Below are 18,963 nucleotides of genomic sequence, written 5' to 3'. Positions count from 1 at the left end.
CTTGTTTTAGTGCAGCCTGGTAAATTTCTGTCCTAATTCTCTTATATAGAGTTGTATTACTTACTCATAAGGAGATATGATTACCAGGTTTCTGGGTGGAACCAGGGAATTCATGAACTGCAGGTTTTCTGGGACTTAAAAAGTCATGTCCTGGTCCCCAGAGATAAGAACAGAATCAGAGTGCTCTGATCAGGGGTACTTAGCCACACCTGGGTACCAAAAGAAAGACATGTTAGAGTGTCCTGTGTTTGTATGTTAGAAAGCAACGGTGAAACTGGAAACAACCCAAAAGCCCAGCAACAAACAAATGGATAAATAAATTGTGGGTTATCCATACTAAGGATTGGTGCTACCCATCAATCAAATGGAATAAACTATGATACAGACACAACATGAATGAAACTCAACATCATTATGCTGAGTGAAAAAAAGAGTACATACTGTATGATTCATACATATAAAATTCTAGGAAATTCATATAATCTATAGTGACAGAAAGCAGATCAGTGGTTGCCTGGGGATAGGAGTAAAGGGAGGGAAGGATTGCAAAGGGGCACCAGGACATTTTGGAGAGTGGATGATGGAAATGTTTGATATCTTTTTTTCTTTAATATTTCTATTTATTTATTTGAGAGAGAGAGTGTGTGCGAGCAGGAGGGTGATGGAGAGAAAATCTGAAGCAGACTCTGCGCTGAGTGCAGAGCCAGATGTGGGGCTAGACTCATGACTGTGAAATCATGACCTGAACCAAAACCAAGACTACACCACCCAGTTCCCCAGAAATGTTTGATATCTTAATTGTGGTGATGGTTTATAGGTGTATACATATGGTAAGACTCAAAAAATTTGTATACTTACAGATGTGCTGTTTATTGCATATAAGCAGTATCTCAAAAGAGTTGCAAAAATAAAATAAATAACATAAAATATATAACAAATTAAATTTTTTTTTTCTCTAGGAAAAAAATTAACATGATGAGAAATCTATGCCTGGCTTGCCTCTGATTAATGTTTTTGGTCGTCAATGATACTTAGATAATCAAAGTTGGTAAGAAAGTAATGAAAGACAGAGTTACTTTTGTCTATGTGGCCTACAAAGGAAGGTGGAAGGCAGTGTCTAGAAATGAAGCCCATGGGGGTCCTGACCTCATTCATTCACTTTCTTACCAATGGAAGAGTCTTTGAAAGAATTTCATTTGGTTCCTAGAAATTTCAGGGACACAGAAGAAGGGGCCTGTTCACTGGCTTTTCTTTGATAGCAAAGTTTTTGTGATGCAGGGGAGTGAACTGAGCTGATGGTTCCAGTCAAGGCTTGGCTCACCTTCTCTGGCCGTACATCTTCAGTGGGGTCATTTTTTCTCTGTGTGTCTTTGGAGAATCAGACACTTCAGAGATGTAACGGATTTAAAAGATTAAGAAGTCAGCTCACCTTAGGGGAAACTAAGGCAGGAAAAGAGTTTCTTCATTCCTAAAATGAAAAGGTAGGAAAGTTCCTTCTTATCTGACATTTTATGATTCTTTGAATTTTTGTCTGCAAGTAAGAATGGCACTGTGAGCATTCTAAATGTGTGGATGAGTTTGAGGAAGAGGAAAAAGATGAATGAGGACAAAAAGAGGAATTAGCCATTTTGAGTGCTAAGAGTCTGGTCTTCAATAGTCAGACAGACTTTAGCTTCACCCCTGAGTGGTGACAAGCCATGGTGAGCAATTCACAGCTCTGCATCTCCTCTGCAATTTAGAGTTATTAGTAACGACCACACAGTTATTCTTAAAAGTAAATGAAAAAAAATTTGTAAAAATACCCAGCACAATGCATATATAGGGGGAAATGTCAATTTCTTCTCTACCTCCCAGAGACAAATAGCTTAAAAAGCATTTTGCTAAGAAGAGGCCTATAAGTTTACTGGCAACTGCAGGTCCAAGGTATCCCAAATCCTCAGAACTGATTCAATGACAAAACCTAAGACCTCCTCAAACTATGAGGATCCTAGATTTCTATCTTTGTCTAACTGAACCACTTAAGGCATTTTTTCCCTGGTGACTCATTGCCTCTGGGAGGGAGCCCACAACTTAGCAGGACCTTTCTTCCCCAGCTATGAGGCTCTTGTCTTCCATGCCATCTTCCCAGGCTCTAAAGGGCGGCTTCTGGCATTTTGACTTTGGTTGTCCACTACTCTCACTCCATCTTCAACCTTGTTTCCTTTCTTTCTTTCCCATCTTCACTTTTTTATAGACAGCCCAGATCTAAGACACCTCTAGAGATCAGGATGGTGGAAACAGGTGGACAATGTCAATTGAGGGGACAGGGCTTTGTGTGTCTCAACAAGTTAAGTCTATTAGGGCCAGAAAACACTGAAAATGTGTGTCTGTCTTCTGCGGCTGTTGTCATAAAGTACACAGACTGAGTACTTTGTTTGTGGTGCTTAAAATAACAGGAATATTTCCCCCCACAGTTCTGGAGGCCAGAAGTTTGAATTCACAGTGTCAGCAGGGCCTCTCCTCTCTGATGCCTCAGGGGAGGATCCTCCCTTGCCCCTTCCAGCTTCTGGTGGTTGCAGCCAGCCTTGGTGTTCCTTGGCTGTAGACACATCACTCTAATCTGTGCCTCTGCCAACACATGGCACAGCATTCTCCCTATGCATCTCTAAATCCCTGAGTCTCTGTGACCTTTCTTTCTTATAAAGACACCAGTTTTATTGGATTGGGATTAACCTAATCCAGTATGAACTCAACTTAATAACACCTGCAAAGACTCTATTTCCAAATAAGTTCACATTCTGGGGTCTGGATGGGCATTAATTTGGAGGAGACACTATTCAACCCAATATAGCATCCTGGATGTCCAATCCACATGAAGAGACTAAATCCTAGAAACTAAAGTAATTTAGTCTAGGTTATATGGCCAATTAATTAATGGCAAAAACAAAACCAGAGTTCAGGCCTTTTGCTCCCATATCCAGGGTGATTTCTAAAGCATCAATATATGTCTCTAAGGAGCACCAATTTGGCTCCAAGCTCAGGGTGCAGAAAGGCAATGATTTAATTTGGGAGGCTTCCTGTGCAAATTAGGCTTATAATAATAATAGCCAGTATGTACTAGGCTTTAGAGGCATGGTCTCTAATCTCTACGACAATAGTTAACGTTTTCAGAGAGCCTACTATGGTCCAGCCACTATGCTTAGCACTTAAACATCTATTAACTTATTTAATCTTCCCGACAAGATGAGGTCTGTCTGAATCCATAGCCCATGCCCTTCCTCTAGCACCCAACTGCATTAAATGAGAACTTAGAGTGAAAATGGCACTTTAGACAATCCCTTCCCACCCCCACTGAATGCCTATGAGTAATTTAAAGCTCGGTGAAATTTGAAAATGTCCACCTAGGCTGAGAGTGAGGATACCACAAAGGACAGTTTTTTATCTGAAAGCCACCTGCAAGACAATTATCTGGGAAACTCCCAAAGCCAAATCTTTAAATGTGCCTGTAGATTGAGACAAGGAATGGTCAATTAAGCCCATTCCAGCTGATTGCTGTGGTTTCTGGCCAGGGCAACTGACAAATGTGCATCAGCAGCCTCTGCCAGTCAGGTTGCAGATGTGGAACCAATCTCTCTGGCACGATGCCATTCTAAAATAAGTAGAGGCAGAGAAGAGAACAACTTAGGTCATCACTGCAAACAGCTCAGATTTTAAGGACTTCTAGTTGATCCCAAAGGCACTGGCTCACCACTCATTATATGCTGGGGGACTGTGGGCAGTAATTAATGATTATCCAATGACATCAATTAAAACCAAGGAAAGAGCTCAGTAGGATGCATTAACTCTCAGAGATAGTGTGCAGAAAGAGGGAAAGTCCATCTCTTCCTGGGCATTTGGGGATGGAAAGTGCTTGTGGATGCCACAGGGGATTTTAAAAGGGACTGGAATTTTCTTTGCCTCTGCCACTCCCTCTGTAATGATAGTTCTTATTTGAGGGAAAGCATATGTGAAGGATTTGGGCTCTGAAGAGGACTTAAGATTACACCCTGGGTGCTGAACCAGGTTTTTAGGGGAGTCTGAACATACTCCTACTTGTCTGTATTTGGTGCATTAAGGAAACAGAAGTGATTCTCTCATTTGTAAGGATACTAAAAAAGCAACAAAGAGCACTGACCTGGAGCCTTGAGACCTGTGGCCCTTGAGACCAGCTCTACCACTGTCTTACTATGTGATTTTGGATAAACCCTTTAACCTCACTGAGTCTGAGATTCCTCATTTCTCAAGTAAGAATAACAATACATGTTCTTTCCTTCTCTGTGGGCTATTATGAGACTTAAATAGGACAATATACACAGAAACATTTTGAAAAGCACAATTTTGGTAGGAGGACAGAAAGTACTGATGACTAAGAGCCAAGTTGGTGACTTAGCCACCAACTAGCCTTGGGAAACTCGGAAAGTCATCATAAAACTCTAAGTGCACTAAAGGCTTGGTTCATGGAGTTTTTTGCAATTTACCCAAAGTGATGAACCTAAGGGCCTGGAAAAATGCCCAAGGAAGCAATAATGTTTGCACATGACTTCAGAAGGTTCCTGGCCTTTCTAGGACTATCCGTGGGCCTCTAGCAAGTCCCTGAATCCTAGATTAAAAGTGCCTGTTCCCAGGACCAGGAACATGATAATAACAGCCCAGATCTGGGTTAATATACCTTGAGAAAGAATGTCACAGTGTCACTGGGGACCGTTCCTAGCAGATTGACAGTGAGGAAATATATTATTTTTTATATTTATCAGGATCATCATGAAAGCAATATTGTACATGGTCTATTTTTCAAGCAGTATTTAAGGGTAACCTGCCACACATTTCCTAAGCATGTTCTAAGATGTAGCTTGTTCTACAGTTTACCCTTCCATATGTTCCCATCTACTTCCTGTCTTTCAGAGATTCATCAAAATTTCTGGCACAGAGGACCACCCCTGCTGTTTTCAGCACAATCATGGATTGATGTCCTTTTTATATCTCTGCTGTTATTTCAGCGGGATTTGGGAAACAGGGGAGACAAAGATGTAAACAAACATATAAAACCCAGAAGCTCCTCATTTCTTTCAGATGATATAAATTTCTACCAGTTTCACCCCTGGAAGGCCAAATGGGAGGCCCTGCCTTGGTTTGCTTTTGCAGTGTCCTGTCAGGCCATCCACCTAAATTATCCATCCTGAGCCCCTGAATGCCAGCATCCATGCAAGGGACCATCCCAGCCATCATGAGCCAGGATAGGAACAGGAGTACAGCAGCAGCGGCCAGATCTCAGTTGATATAACTTGAGCAGGAATGTCTCAACATCCCAATAGTGTGCATGTGTCCCTGTGGCTGAGATCACTGGTGCACTCTCCTGAGAGACTATGTGGCCTCTGCTATTTGGGCAGGTGTGAGCATTCATTTTATGTCCAGGTATGTGGGTTTGCAACCGAGAGTCAGGACAGCACAGAGGTCAAGAAAGCAGACTCCAGAGGTACTCACTAGTTGCATGATGTTGAACAAATCCCCTAACTTTTTTGTGCCTTAGCACTGTCAACTATAAAACATGGGCAATATTTACTTCATGTTGCTACTATGAAAACTGAATGGGTTAATACTTATAAAGTGCTTAGAACAATGTCTAGTAATCATAGTAAGCACTCAATAAATGCAAGATATTTGAGGATGGGGATAAAGGAGTGTTACAGAGTGAGTGTTTGTGATCCCCTAAAATTCATATGTTGAAGCCCTACCCCCAATGTGATGGGGATTGAGAGATTTAGAGGTGGGGCTTTTGGGAGATAATCAGGTCTGAATTAGGTCATGAGGGTGGAGCCCCCATTATGGAATTAGTGTCCGTGTAAGGGGAAGAGAGATCAGAGTCCTCTCTTTCCACCATGTGAGGACACAGTGAAAAGGCAGCCATCTACAAGCCAAAAAGAGAGCCCTTACTGGGACAGAATCTGCAGGAATTTGACCTTAGAATTCCCAGCCTCCAGCACAGTGAGAAATAAAAGCCTGTTATTTAAACCACCCATTCCATGGCTTTTTGTTATAGCAGCCCAAGCTGACCTATACAGGCGGTGTAATAGAGTAGTCTAGAGAAACAAAACTAAAAGGATATGTGTATGTAATATACACAAACATACCTCATTTTATTGTGCTTTGTTTTATTGTACTTGCCAGATAATTGTGTTTTTTTTACAAATTGAAGGTTCAAGACTATAGTGGAAGTAACTGCAGGTGTGGTGGAAATAGAAAAAGAATAGAACTGGAAGTGGAGCCTGAAGATGTGACTAAATTGCTGCAATCTCATGATCAAATTTGAACAGATGAGGAGTTGCTGCTTATGGATGAGCAAAGAAATTGGGTTTTTTGTTTGTTTGTTTGTTTGTTGTTTGCTTTTGAGATGGAATCTACTCCTGGTGAAGATGCTGTGAAGATTGTTGACAACAAAAGACTTAGAACATTACATAAATTTATTTGATAAAGCAGTAGCAGAGTTTGAGAGGCTTGACTCCAATTTTGAATTTCTACTGTGCATAAAATGCCATCAAACATGCTACAGAGAAATCATTCATGAAAGGAAGGCTCAATGATTCAGTGTGTCAAATTTCATCATTGTTTTTATTTTAAGAAATTGCCAGAGCCACCCCAACTTTCAGCAACCACCCTTATCATCTTATCATCAAGCAGCCATCTAACACCAAGGCAAGACCCTCCAGCACCAAAAGATTATGATTTGCTGAAAGCTCAGATGATGGTTAGCATTTTTTAGCAATAAAATATTTTTTAATTAAAGTCTGTAATTCTTTTTTTAGACATGCTATTACACACTTTACACACTACAGTATAGTCTAAACATAACTTTTATATGCACTGGGAAACGAAAGAATTAATTTGACTGGCTTTATTGTGATACTTACTTTATTGTGGTGGTCTGGAAATGAACCTGCGGTATCTCTTAAATATAGATTTGCCTGTATTTCAAAACTGGTATATGTAATTGTCAGGGCTGGCAAGTCTAAAATCCATGGGGTAGGACAGTAGGCTAGAGACCTAGGAAAAACCTGATGTTGCAGCTTGAGTCCAAAATCAATCTGGAGGCAGAATTCCCTCTTTCTGAGAGAACCTCAGTCTGTTTTTTCTTAAGGTTTTTGACTGAATGAGGTCTTCCACACCGTGGAGGGTAATATGTTTTATTCAAAGTCTACTGATTTAAGTGTTAATCTTATCTAAAAACTATCTTCACGGGCGCCTGGGTGGCTCAGTTGGTTAAGCGACTGCCTTCGGCTCAGGTCATGATCCTGGAGTCCCTGGATCAAGTCCCGCATCAGGCTCCCTGCTCGGCAGGGAGTCTGCTTCTCCCTCTGACCCTCCCCCCTCTCATGTGCTCTCTCTCATTCTCTCTCTCTCTTTCAAATAAATAAATAAAATCTTTAAAAATAAATAAATAAATAAATAAATAAATAAATAAATAAATAAATAAATAAATAAAATAAAAAATAAAAACTATCTTCACAGTAACATCTAGACTGTTTATTGACCAACTGTCTAGGTACTACTAGCCTTGCCAGGTTGACACATACTAGCACTAGAATTAGCTATCACAGGGGTGACTAAAGATAATGGGCAGGTATACACGTGCACATCTGGGTGCACTTCCTCAGTGGCATACTGGACACATACCATATATTTAAAATGCCACAGAAGCCAAAGCTGTCTCTGGACTGGGGGGCTTCTGCCCCTAGATTTGCTGAAAGTAATTGCAGGGGACTATGTGGGCCCATGTTATTAGCACACGGAGCAGCAGCTCTCAATGGAAGCCAGATAGCAAGGGTCTGCTTTGGGGGCAAGTGCAAGGTCCAGGAGGCTGCCAGTTAGGCCTCCCAGTAATTGTTTTCTGCTTGGTGATTTGCCTACATTATCTCCTTTGGTCTGCATGGCCACCATGGAGGAGGCTGGGTAGGGATCCTCATGCCCATTTCACAAAGGCATGTATAAAACTAGAGGCTACCAACTAATAAGGACAGAATCTAAATTAGACCTTCACTTTTCTGGCCCTTACTTCAAGGCACTTTTTCACTACATCAAAGGGTCCTCCAAGTCCACAAATGGGCTCAGCCTGTGATGTCAGGGGGAGGGAACCAAAGGAATTAAGAGGAAGCAGACAATGTTATTATCTCAAGCATAGTTTCTTTATATACAAAATGACACAACTAGGTCATAAGTGCCTGAAGGATGGAAACCTTATCTTTCCCTCCTAATATATCCCTGTCCAGTGTGTTATATAGTGAGCAATCAGTAAATGCTTGTTTAATAGAATGGTAGGTAAGAGACTGTATTGGTTTGCCAGGGCTGCCATAACAAAGTACCATAGATTGGGTGCCTTAAACAACAGAAATTTATTTTCTCGTAGATCTGGAGCACAGAAGTCCAAGGTCAAGATTGGTTTCTTCTGAGGCTTTTCTCCTTGGCTTATAGATGGCTGTCTTTTCCCTGTGTCCTCACATGGTCTTCCCTTTGTGTGTATCTGTATCCTAATCTCCTCTTCCTATAAGGACACCAGCCATAATGGATTAGGACCCAGCTTAACAACCTCATCTTAACTTAATTACCTAGTTAAATTCTAAATACAGTCACACTCCAAGGTACTGGTAGGGGTTGGGTCTTCAACCTATAAATTGGGTGGGGGGCATAAATTAGCTCAAATCAGGGGCTTACTAGTCTCTCGAGTCATTCTAGTTCTGACATTCGACTTTTCTGATGGTGAATCAGGAACTTTGGCTAGGCCTTCCTCCCACTAATAAACAGTTCCTGGTAAAAATGACATGTTAAACTCAACAATAAGAGAACAAAGAACCTGATTTTTTAAATTGGCCAAAGTACTTAACAGACATCTCATAAAAGAAAATACACAGATAACCAAAAAGCTCAAGGATATGCAAACTTAAACAACAGTGAGACACAACTACACACCTACTAGAATGGCCAAAATCTGGACACCTGAAAACACCAAATGTTGACAAGGATGTGGAACAACAGGAACTGTCACTCATTGCTGGTGGGAATACAAAATGGTACAGCCACTTTGGAAGACAGGTTAGTGATTCCTTACAAAACCAAACATACGGGGCGCCTGGGTGGCTCAGATGGTTGAGCGTCTGCCTTCGGCTCAGGTCATGATCTCAGGGTCCTGGGATTGAGTCCCGCATCGGGTTCCCTGCTCAGTGCAGAGCCTGCTTCTCCCTCTCCCTCTGCCACTCCCTCTGCTTGTGCTTTTCTATCTCTCTGTCAAATAAATAAATAAAATCTTTAAAAAAAAACAAAACCAAACATACTCTAAAACATTCCAGCAATTGCACTCCTTGGTATTTACCCAAAGGAGTTGTGTCCACACAAACACTTGCACATGGATGTTTATAGCAGCTTCATTTTATAATTGCCAACACTTGAAAGCAACCAAGATGCCCTTCAGTAGGTGAAAGGATAAATAAAGTGTGGTACATCCAGACAATGGGGTAGTATTTAGTGCTAAAAAGAAATGAGCTATCAAGCCATGAAGAGACATGGAGGAAACTTAAATGTATATTACTAAGTGAGAGAAGGCAATCTGAAAAGGCCACCTGCTGCATTTCAACTATATGACATCTAGAAAAGGCAACACTATAGAGAAAGTAAAAAATTAGTGATTGCCAGGGGTTGGGTGGAGAGAGGGATGAGTAGGCAGCGCATAAAGGATTATTAAGGCAGTGAAAAACTCTGTGTGACATAATAATGATGGATACATGTCATTCATTATACATATGTCCAAATCCATAGAATGTAAACACCAAGAGTGAACCCCACTGTAAACTGTGGACTTTGGGTGATGATGTGTCAGCATAGGCTCAGTTTGTAACAAACATAACTTTCTGGAAAGGATGTTGATTAATAGGAGAGGCTATGCATGTGTCAGGGCAAGGAGTGTAAAGAAACTCTCTATAACTTCCTCTTAATTTTTCTGTGAACCTAAACCTGCACTAAAAATAAATTCTTTAATAGTATTTTTTTAAAAGGCAACACTCTATTGTTTGTATAATTAGCCTGGCAATGGGCAAAATCTGGGGGGAGACAAGGGAAGACAAGTGCATAGTCCAGTGATGTTTTGCCTCCAGCAAGAAACCATGTCAATCAGCCAAACAAAACATTCAGGCTTTGAAAAAATGGTGAGGGGAAACTGTTCAGAATAATTTATTAGTAGTAGTAAGAGAACAACACCATTTAAGGTATTTAAATATTTAAATAAATACAATGTATTTGTAAGCTTATCATTTGCCAAATACAAATTTTAAAAATGAGCATGTCAGGGCATTGTAGATATGCATTAGTGTCTATTTCTAGACATGGTTGGATTGGGGCCTGGATGCTTTGACTAGGTGGTACGTCCATGCAGTGGATACCCCTCCACAATAAAAGGGTTTGCATTATCAATAAATGCAACTACATGGTGAATCTCAAAGCATTATGCTGTTTTCAACCAGTAGCAATCATGCCAAAACTAATGACTGTCCATTTGAGGCAGACACAGTTGTACTGGAGATATAAAATTTCTTAACAATCAAATGGATATAGTGTTTGCTTTTTTAAATTGTAAATTGTTTTCTAAAACTAAAATAGTTGCATTGTTAAAGTAATATACAAGTGAAAGAAGCTGACAAAAAAGTATTTGCTGTATGATTCCATTTACTTAAAATCTAGAAAATGCCAACAAATCTAGAGTGAGGGAAAGCAGATGAGTGGTTGTCTGGGCAAGTGTGTATAGACAGAGATAGGAGGGTAGCTTACCACGGACATGAGGAAGGTTTTGGAGGTAATAGGCATGGTCACTATCTTCAGTTTGGTGATGGTTTCACAGGTATATACATTTGTCAAAACTTATCAAAGAGTACACTATAAACATGTGTTGTTTACTGTATGTCAATTATACCTCAATAAAGCTATTAAAAGGAGATGCTGGAGACATGGCAAACAATTTATCTTACAACGTCAAGCCTACAGAGAGAAGAATACCAAGAAGATGGGCGACAATTTGCCTATAGATTCCTGAGAGGTTCCAGGCACCCAGGAAGCTATGGTGAGAGGAGATGGTGAAAGTAAGAGGAATGGATGAAAGTCCACACAGAGAGCGTGTGGACCCCTAGGTCCCTGCCCCACCCCATGCATTGTGGTGCCTATTCCTCCAAGATTGGACTAAGGATAACATGACTCAGATTCAAGTTCCTGGACTCAGGTATCTGAACTGAGGGAAATTCATTAGAACTATCTTTAAAGTTGGGTAAAACCAAATTGTCCATCTGTGTAGTCCATCAGGACTTCCTCATCTTTAAGTAGTTTGACAAAAGGAGGCTCAGAGGACCACAGTGAAACCTGGCTGACAGGCTCCACTTCTTGAAGGAGAGCATCCCCTACTGTCCTGTGAGGAGGGCAGGGTTCTCTCCAAGGCCGTGCCTGGGATACTGGCTGTGCGTCTCCTGGGCCTCCTGTCTAATGTCCACTGTCATTTTCTCTGAAACATTGTCAACCAGCTGCTCGAGGTACAAGAGAAGGCAGGAGCATGGGCATGCAATCAGCCCTTCTAGTTCAAATACAGATTGCAGCCTTGCCCAAGAGCAAGTTTCTTAACCTGTGTGCTCTGTGTCCTCATCTAAAGCAGGGATAATAACTATCTAGCCACAAGGCTTTGGTGATATCAGCATTTAGAACATTATACCCTCGAAGGATCTATAACTATCAGTGCTTTTATCTTATTTGAGGGAGATGTCTTTCATACTCCTTTCCTTTTCCTTCTGGTTTAACTGCATTTTCTCTTTCAGGTCTTCAGACTATAGGGTTTCTTTCTCTTTTTTTTTTTTTAATTTTTTTATTCTTATATTATCCCCATACATTACATCGTTAGTTTTAGATGTAGTGTTCCATGATTCATTGTTTGTGCATAACACCCAGTGCTCCATGCAGAATGTGCCCTCCTCAATACCCATCACCAGGCTAACCCATCCTCCCACCCCCATCCCCTCTAGAACCCTCAGTTTGTTTTTCAGAGTCAGACTATAGGGTTTCTTTATGTCTGTCTCCAGGTCATCACCAGCTTCTGAGTTTCAATCTGTGCTCATTCTACCTCCTGAACTCCATCAAAACAGCTTCCCAAGAAATTGGCCAAAGATATTCCAGGAACTTGACTTTCCCTCTCTGTTTGTTCCCCTTCCACCCCCTCCCCCAGTCCTACCAGGTGTGTGCATCTCCAAAGCTCCCAACCACACCTCCAAGCATCATAGCCCCTGAGCACACATTTCCCTTCCTAGGTTCCCAGGACCTGCGGGGAACTGGACCACCTCTTCTGGGCACACTTCTTAGCTTCATATCCTTCATCAAATGCCCATTAGTACAGCTAGTGTCTGATTATATTTGATTACTTCTGTTTGTTATTTCAGATAGTTTATTGTTTAGTTTTAACACACAGGATTTGGGGGAAGGTCTTTGTTTTCATGAAACTATTTTCTGTAAACTAGAAACTGTTGCTGTCAAATATACAGATCTGAACGTGTGCATGATGTTATCTGATACTTTAAAGAGGAGCTTGAGAGATGGTTAAGAGGCTGAGGGATTGCCTTTTATGAAGCTGTAAACACCACACCTGTGTCTAGCAAACCCTCCACTTTAGTGTCTGCAACCCTGGATGGGGAGAGATGTGGGAAGGGAGGAGGAGATGAGGTGCTTGACAGACTCTAAGCAAACTTTCCCTCAGCCCTCACCTACTCTCAGTTTTTTCCTTGTTGTGATTGCACAGGATTGTTTATTATTTGGATGTGAGAGGGAGAGGCAGAATAGTGCAGGGCAGGTGGGTAGATGCTGATGTCATATTGCCTAGGTTTGAGCCTGGTTCTGCTGCCTAATGGCTATGAACCTCAGGTAAGGCACTTAACTTATCTGGACCTCAGTTTTCTCATCTGCAAAATAATGCCATTAATCATATCCTTCTCAAAATTGTTATAGAGAACACAGGGGATAATCCTCACTCTGTTATATGAGCTGTTTTATCTAGTCTAATTTTTTTTTTAATTTAGTGACTGAGAGAGGAAAAGAGAGAGATCCCTCACCCAAGGCTGAAGGGCCAATTATAGCAAGGGGACTAAATCCAAACCTCCAGAATCCTTGTTCGAAAACTTCCCTCTAGTAGCACAGTAATGGTCCTGAGCACACTCTATTAAAACGCAAATGTTCCCCAGGAGGCCTAACTCCAAGTCATTAGCACCTTAATGTTAGTGATGTGCATTGCGTTAACATCTTTTTTTTTTTTTTAATCGAACTCAGTCTGGTTATAAAGGAGTATAGAAAGGGGTGGGGAGGAGCAGACTTAATGCCTGTGATTCTGGCAGCCCCTCACACACTACATGTTGCCTCAGAAAGAAAAGCTGGCTCCTCTCCCACCATCATGGAACAAGGTTGAGATTCAAGTTTTAGGATCAGACTGCACAGTGGAAAGTGCTGCTCCCAAACACCCTGCATCTGTGGCCTGACTACCTCAGAAGGAAACTGGGAACAGCTTGTGATCCGAAAGTGACTTCTGAGGTGAGCCTGGGTGACCACACAGGCAGGAGGAGGTACAGAACACTTCAAAGAACTTAGCCACTGCCCAGGCAGGACAAGGCATGGATCATCCATTCACTCTTTCATTAATTTGTTCATTCACTCAGCCACATGTTGTGAGCACCTACTCTGTGCCACAGATGAATGACAGTCCCAGAATACAGGGAATGGACCCTGTGATAATTGTTTACTGATGTGGGAAACAAAAGCAGAAGAAAAATTATTAAATTTCCTTATACGTACAGTCCTTTGACAAGTTCTTGAAACAGGCAGAGTGACATTCAGCTAGGGACTCAATTGCCTGGATGTTAATACTTTGCTGAGGGCAAAAGGCAACCTTAACCTGACTCCCAGGATCCTGTAAGTCTACTTTAACATATAAAAATTCCTTTAGAGGGGCGCCTGGGTGGCTCAGCTGTTGGGCGTCTACCTTTGGCTCAGGTCATGATCCCGGGGTCCTGGGATCAAGCCCCGCGTCAGGCTCCCTGCTTGGCGGGAAGCCTGCTTCTCCCTCTCCCACACTCCCTGCTTGTGTTCCCTCTCTCGCTGTGTCCTTTTCTGTCAAATAAATAAAATCTTAAAAAAAAATTCCTTTAGAAATTTCGTTTATCTCTAAACCCCCCAAGATTTTGCACAGCAAATGAAACAGTCAACAAAACTAAAAGGCAACCTACAGAATGGGAGAAGATATTTGCAAATGACTTATCAGATAAAGGGCTAGTAGTCAAGATCTATAAAGAACCTATCAAACTCAACACCCCCAAAAAACAAAAAATCCAGCAAAAAAAATGGGCAGACCTGAACACACATTTCTCCAAAGAAGACATACAAATGGGCAACAGACACATGAAAAAATGTTTAACATCACTTGACATCTGGGAAATCCAAATCAAAACCACAATGAGATATCACCTCACACCACTCAGAATGGCTAAAATTAACAACTCAGGAAACAGCAGATGTTGGCGAGGATGCAGAGAAAGGGGAACCCTCTTACACTGTCGGTGGGAATGCAAACTGGTACAACCACTCTGGAAAACAGTATGGAGTTTCCTCAAAAAGTTAAAAATAGAGCTACTCTACAATGCAGCAATTGCATGGCCAGGTATTTATCCAAGAGATACAAATATAGTGATTCTAAGGGGCACATGCACCCCAATGATTATGGTAGCCTTGTCCACAATAGCCAAACTGTGGAAAGAGCCCAGATGTCCATCGACAGATGAAGGTATAAAGAAGATGTGGTGTGTGTGTATTCACACACACACACACACACACACACACACCATGCAATATCACTCAGCCATCAAAAATAATGAAATCTTGCCATTCACAATAATGCAGATGGAACTAGAGGGTATTATGCTAAGTGAAATAAGTCAGTCAGAGAAAGACAAATACCATATGATTTCACTCCTATGTGAAATTTAAGAGACAAAACAGATGAACATAGGGGAAGGGAAGGAAAAATAAAATAAGAGGAAGACACAGAGAGAGGCAAACCATAAGAGACACTGAACTCTGGGAAACTGAGAGTTGCTGGAGGGGAGGAGGTGGGGGGATGGGGTAACTGGGTGATGGGCATTAAGGAGGGCACTTGATGTAATGAGCACTGGGTGTTACATGCAACTGATGAATCACTAAATTCTACCCCTGGAACTAATAATACAGTCTATGTTAACTAAATTGAATTTAAATAAAAAAATTAGAAAAAAGCCCTGCTGATATTCATGCAGTACTCTCCATCAAGGAAAGTAAACCAAGGGCTTCATAATGGGACTGCTCCCCTGAGAGGAGTCTGCTTCTAGAGAGAAAATGAACATCATAGGTTGTTTTTCTTCTTAATTAAACTCTGTAAATTTGGGCCTACTTCTCTGAGCTCCTTATTCAGGGAAAGGTGGACTAGAGAAAATATAAGAAGGAAAATATTCTGGCAAAGAGGGGGTGCTATGTTTTCATTATTCGACTCACATTTCCAAGGACTTACTATGGCTTTAAAATAGTATTTCACTTGATCCTTACGAACTCTAGGAAGACTAAAGATTACAGGCATATGTTTGCTTATTATCCTAGGCCAGTGTGAAGGGCAGAACTGGGATTTGAAGCCAGCCCTGGCTTACCCCAGAGGGGCCCAGACTCTTCCAAGGTGCAGCTTCCCACGACTCTCCAGGGCCCCACAAGCTGCAACCCAGGCACTGGTTCCTTGGTCCCTCTCTCCTCAGATGCATTGTGTCTTGTATCCATGAAGAAACCCCACCCTCCAATAGAGGTCCCCACCCATCTTTTAGTGTTACCAAATCACCCAGTATCCTCACCATATAGTCTCTCTTGTTTAAGAGAATTTGTCAAACCAAAAACCTAAACATGAATTCCATGATGCTTTACAATTAATTCATATTTTAATAATCACAAGCATATCTACACACATTTGAAAAACAGTTTCATAAGAAAACATTACCCATTCACTCTGACTAAAATATTCCCTATGCCCATGAAGTAGAAAATCTCTTGAAATAATTCGCCTTGAAATCCCTAGCAGTTCAGACTGGCTGAGGACACTGCTTTCCATCTCATAATCTCTTCTACCTGTTGAACCAGCAGAGAGATCTGGTACTTGGAAGATGCCTTTTGCTTTTCTTTTCTTTTTTTTTTCCCATTTATTACAATCTAGAATTCTACCCCCCAGCACAGTTAGTGGTTAGTGCTAACACCTTCCTAGCCATCACACTCAGTCCCAAACTTATTCTGACCATATCTTCTTTTCATGACAATAAATAACACAACAGAAAAACATTTTCTAGTATCCAACAGTTTACACAGCACATTTATTATATTAAGTTATTTAATACTTTAATCAACCCCAGGTAGGTGTTATTATTGCCATTTTCCTCCAAAACTGGGACTCAGAGAGATTTAAGCAACTTGCTAAAGGTAGTCCAGTTCATGAATGTGAAAGCAAGACTCTGACTCTAGGGTGATCTGTTCTCTCTCCTACAACATACCCCTCCCCACCCACCCTCCCTCTTACCCTGCCACCTCCTTTACAACCATGGCAACAGGAGCTCCCTGGCTGGCTCTGCATAGGTACCCTATTTTGGTTGCACAGGTGGAATGCCCACATTCTTGCTTTCCCTGCCCACATGGCCTCATTCTCCAGCCCATTTGGCTTCTTAGCCACCACACCAGCATGAACTGACAACCCTGTTGGTAATAGGGACTCTTCTGTTCTCCATTACCTATCCCAAGAGGCTTCAGGAGACACAGGAGCAGTCTTTGTGAAGAGGGAATGACTGCCTCAGGGAGCAAAAGCTCATGGGCACAGCCTCAGAAAAAGAGCAGCTGCAAAGGGCATTCTGGCCTGTTTGGCCCTTAAGAGGTTTCCCTTGGACCATTTGCTAGGACGTGCTCTACTGAAGCCTTGAGCCAGAACACACAGTCTGAGGAAGTGCTTCCTTTGTTCTCTCTAGGCTCATCTTCCCCTCCAGGACCTCCCTTCCAAATGGCTTCACCTATAGCTGAAACCCTACCTCTGGTGTCCAGGGGCCCAGCATCCCAAGCCAGCCTGCCTCTAAAGACTCTGCCCCACCTGCACCCCATCCCCACAAAGGTCTCAGCAGCAGAACTGGCTGCCACATTCTGGGGTTAATGTTGAGTGTCCTCCAGGCCCCTCAGGTTAATTGCCAAACAAACAGCTGCCTAATAAAGAGGTGTTTCTCTTCCCCTACCCAATACGATGAAGGGTGGGACAGAGTTTGCACCATCAGGCCCAAAGGCTGTGGCCCATCTGGTCTTTCACCCTCCCTCTCCTACACTAAACAGTTTCAGGCAGGAGATAGCCAGCTGGGCTGAGGCTTCTGGAGACCCCTCCCCTGAGACTCACCAGAGTGAGAACCCACCCCCATTCAAAGGCTGACAGGAGCCATCTGTGCCTGAGCTCCAGGAATTGGGCAGGCAGTGCCCCACACCTCCAGAGGCCTCCAAGCTGTGAGGAAATCTGCCAAGCCCCCAGCTCCTCCCCAAAGGCCCCTGACACCAAATATAACCAGCAGGTCTCCTGCCTTCCCCCACCTGCCTGAACCAGAGAGCAAGTGCCAAGCCAATCTGATTTCCTGCAACCCACCATGGGGAAATTCAGTGCTTTAGGGCAGGAAAGAAGCTTTTGGCTACTGATTCTACAGCTCCTGGTATCCAGACAATTCAGGCTGCTGACACAGGAGAGATGAAAAGGAAGGGCAAGGAACAGAAACCAGGAATAAGCCTCCAGTCCCACCTTGGACACAAGGGGTGTCAGCTAATATTGAGAACATGGAACAAAGAAGAGAAATCCTGCAATTTTACAGATACAACTTCACCTTTTATAAAATTCAGGAGCAAAAAAATAGATCATATAGTTCCTTTAGTCCAAGTCTTTTATTTTATAGATGAGAGAATGCAGCTCAGAAATGGGTGTGACATGGTCACAGCTAGCTCATGGCAGAATCAGGACAAGAAGCCATCTCTCCTGATTCCCAACCCAGGGCTCTGCCCCCTCATCTTCTGTTCTCTCACTGCATGGCTCCCTCATCATGGGTTCCATACTTTAGGCTTCCTGTATATATACATTCTGCTGCATAGAGGAGAAGGGCACATAAAAGATTTGTGTGGGAGACTGTCCTGCAGATGGCTATTCATGGGTTCCCCATCTGTGTACAGAGGCAGCACCCCTAAAGGCCCTCTCTCCCTTCTGCAGCAAGCGAAATTAGAGTCCTGGAGTATATAAGGCAGTGTGGTATTATGGGAAGAACTCCTGAAGACAGCAGTTGGTTTCAAACCTCATTTTTTGACATTCACCAGGTCTGTAGCTTCGATATAGCTTTACCCCTTTGATCTCCAAATCCCATATGTAAAATACGTACAGAAAAACCAACTTCAGCATCCTTGTGCACAGTATGAGATATCTACTTTAAAATACTGCCTTGACAGCTATTCCTTGAACCTGTCTTCATAGTATGCTTAATGATCTGACATTGTTAAGAGTTCTCCATTATCTTATAGACCTGGACATCTGAGCTACCCCAGATAAAGAGAAGGCCTGTAGATGAATGTAAATGATACATATTCCTTTAGATTGGGATCATCCTCTGGAAGTAAAGTTGCTTCCTCTAGCTCTCTTCATGGATACATATGATATGCTCATTCTTACATTGGTGCCTGCCCTCCCCCCTTAAATGTTATCCCTTCCACCTGTTCAAAAGTGCCCCATCCATAACTCCCATCTCTGCAATAAAGAGCCACCCCCAGAATACTCTAAACCTCCTTGATATTCTCTAAATTCTCACTGTGATTCAGCTTCTCATTTTC

This window comes from Neomonachus schauinslandi, chromosome 2 (assembly GCF_002201575.2).
Source record: "Neomonachus schauinslandi chromosome 2, ASM220157v2, whole genome shotgun sequence".
Taxonomy (NCBI): domain Eukaryota; kingdom Metazoa; phylum Chordata; class Mammalia; order Carnivora; family Phocidae; genus Neomonachus; species Neomonachus schauinslandi.
The sequence above is the reverse complement of the archived record's forward strand: the minus strand, read 5'-3'. Positions refer to the sequence as shown.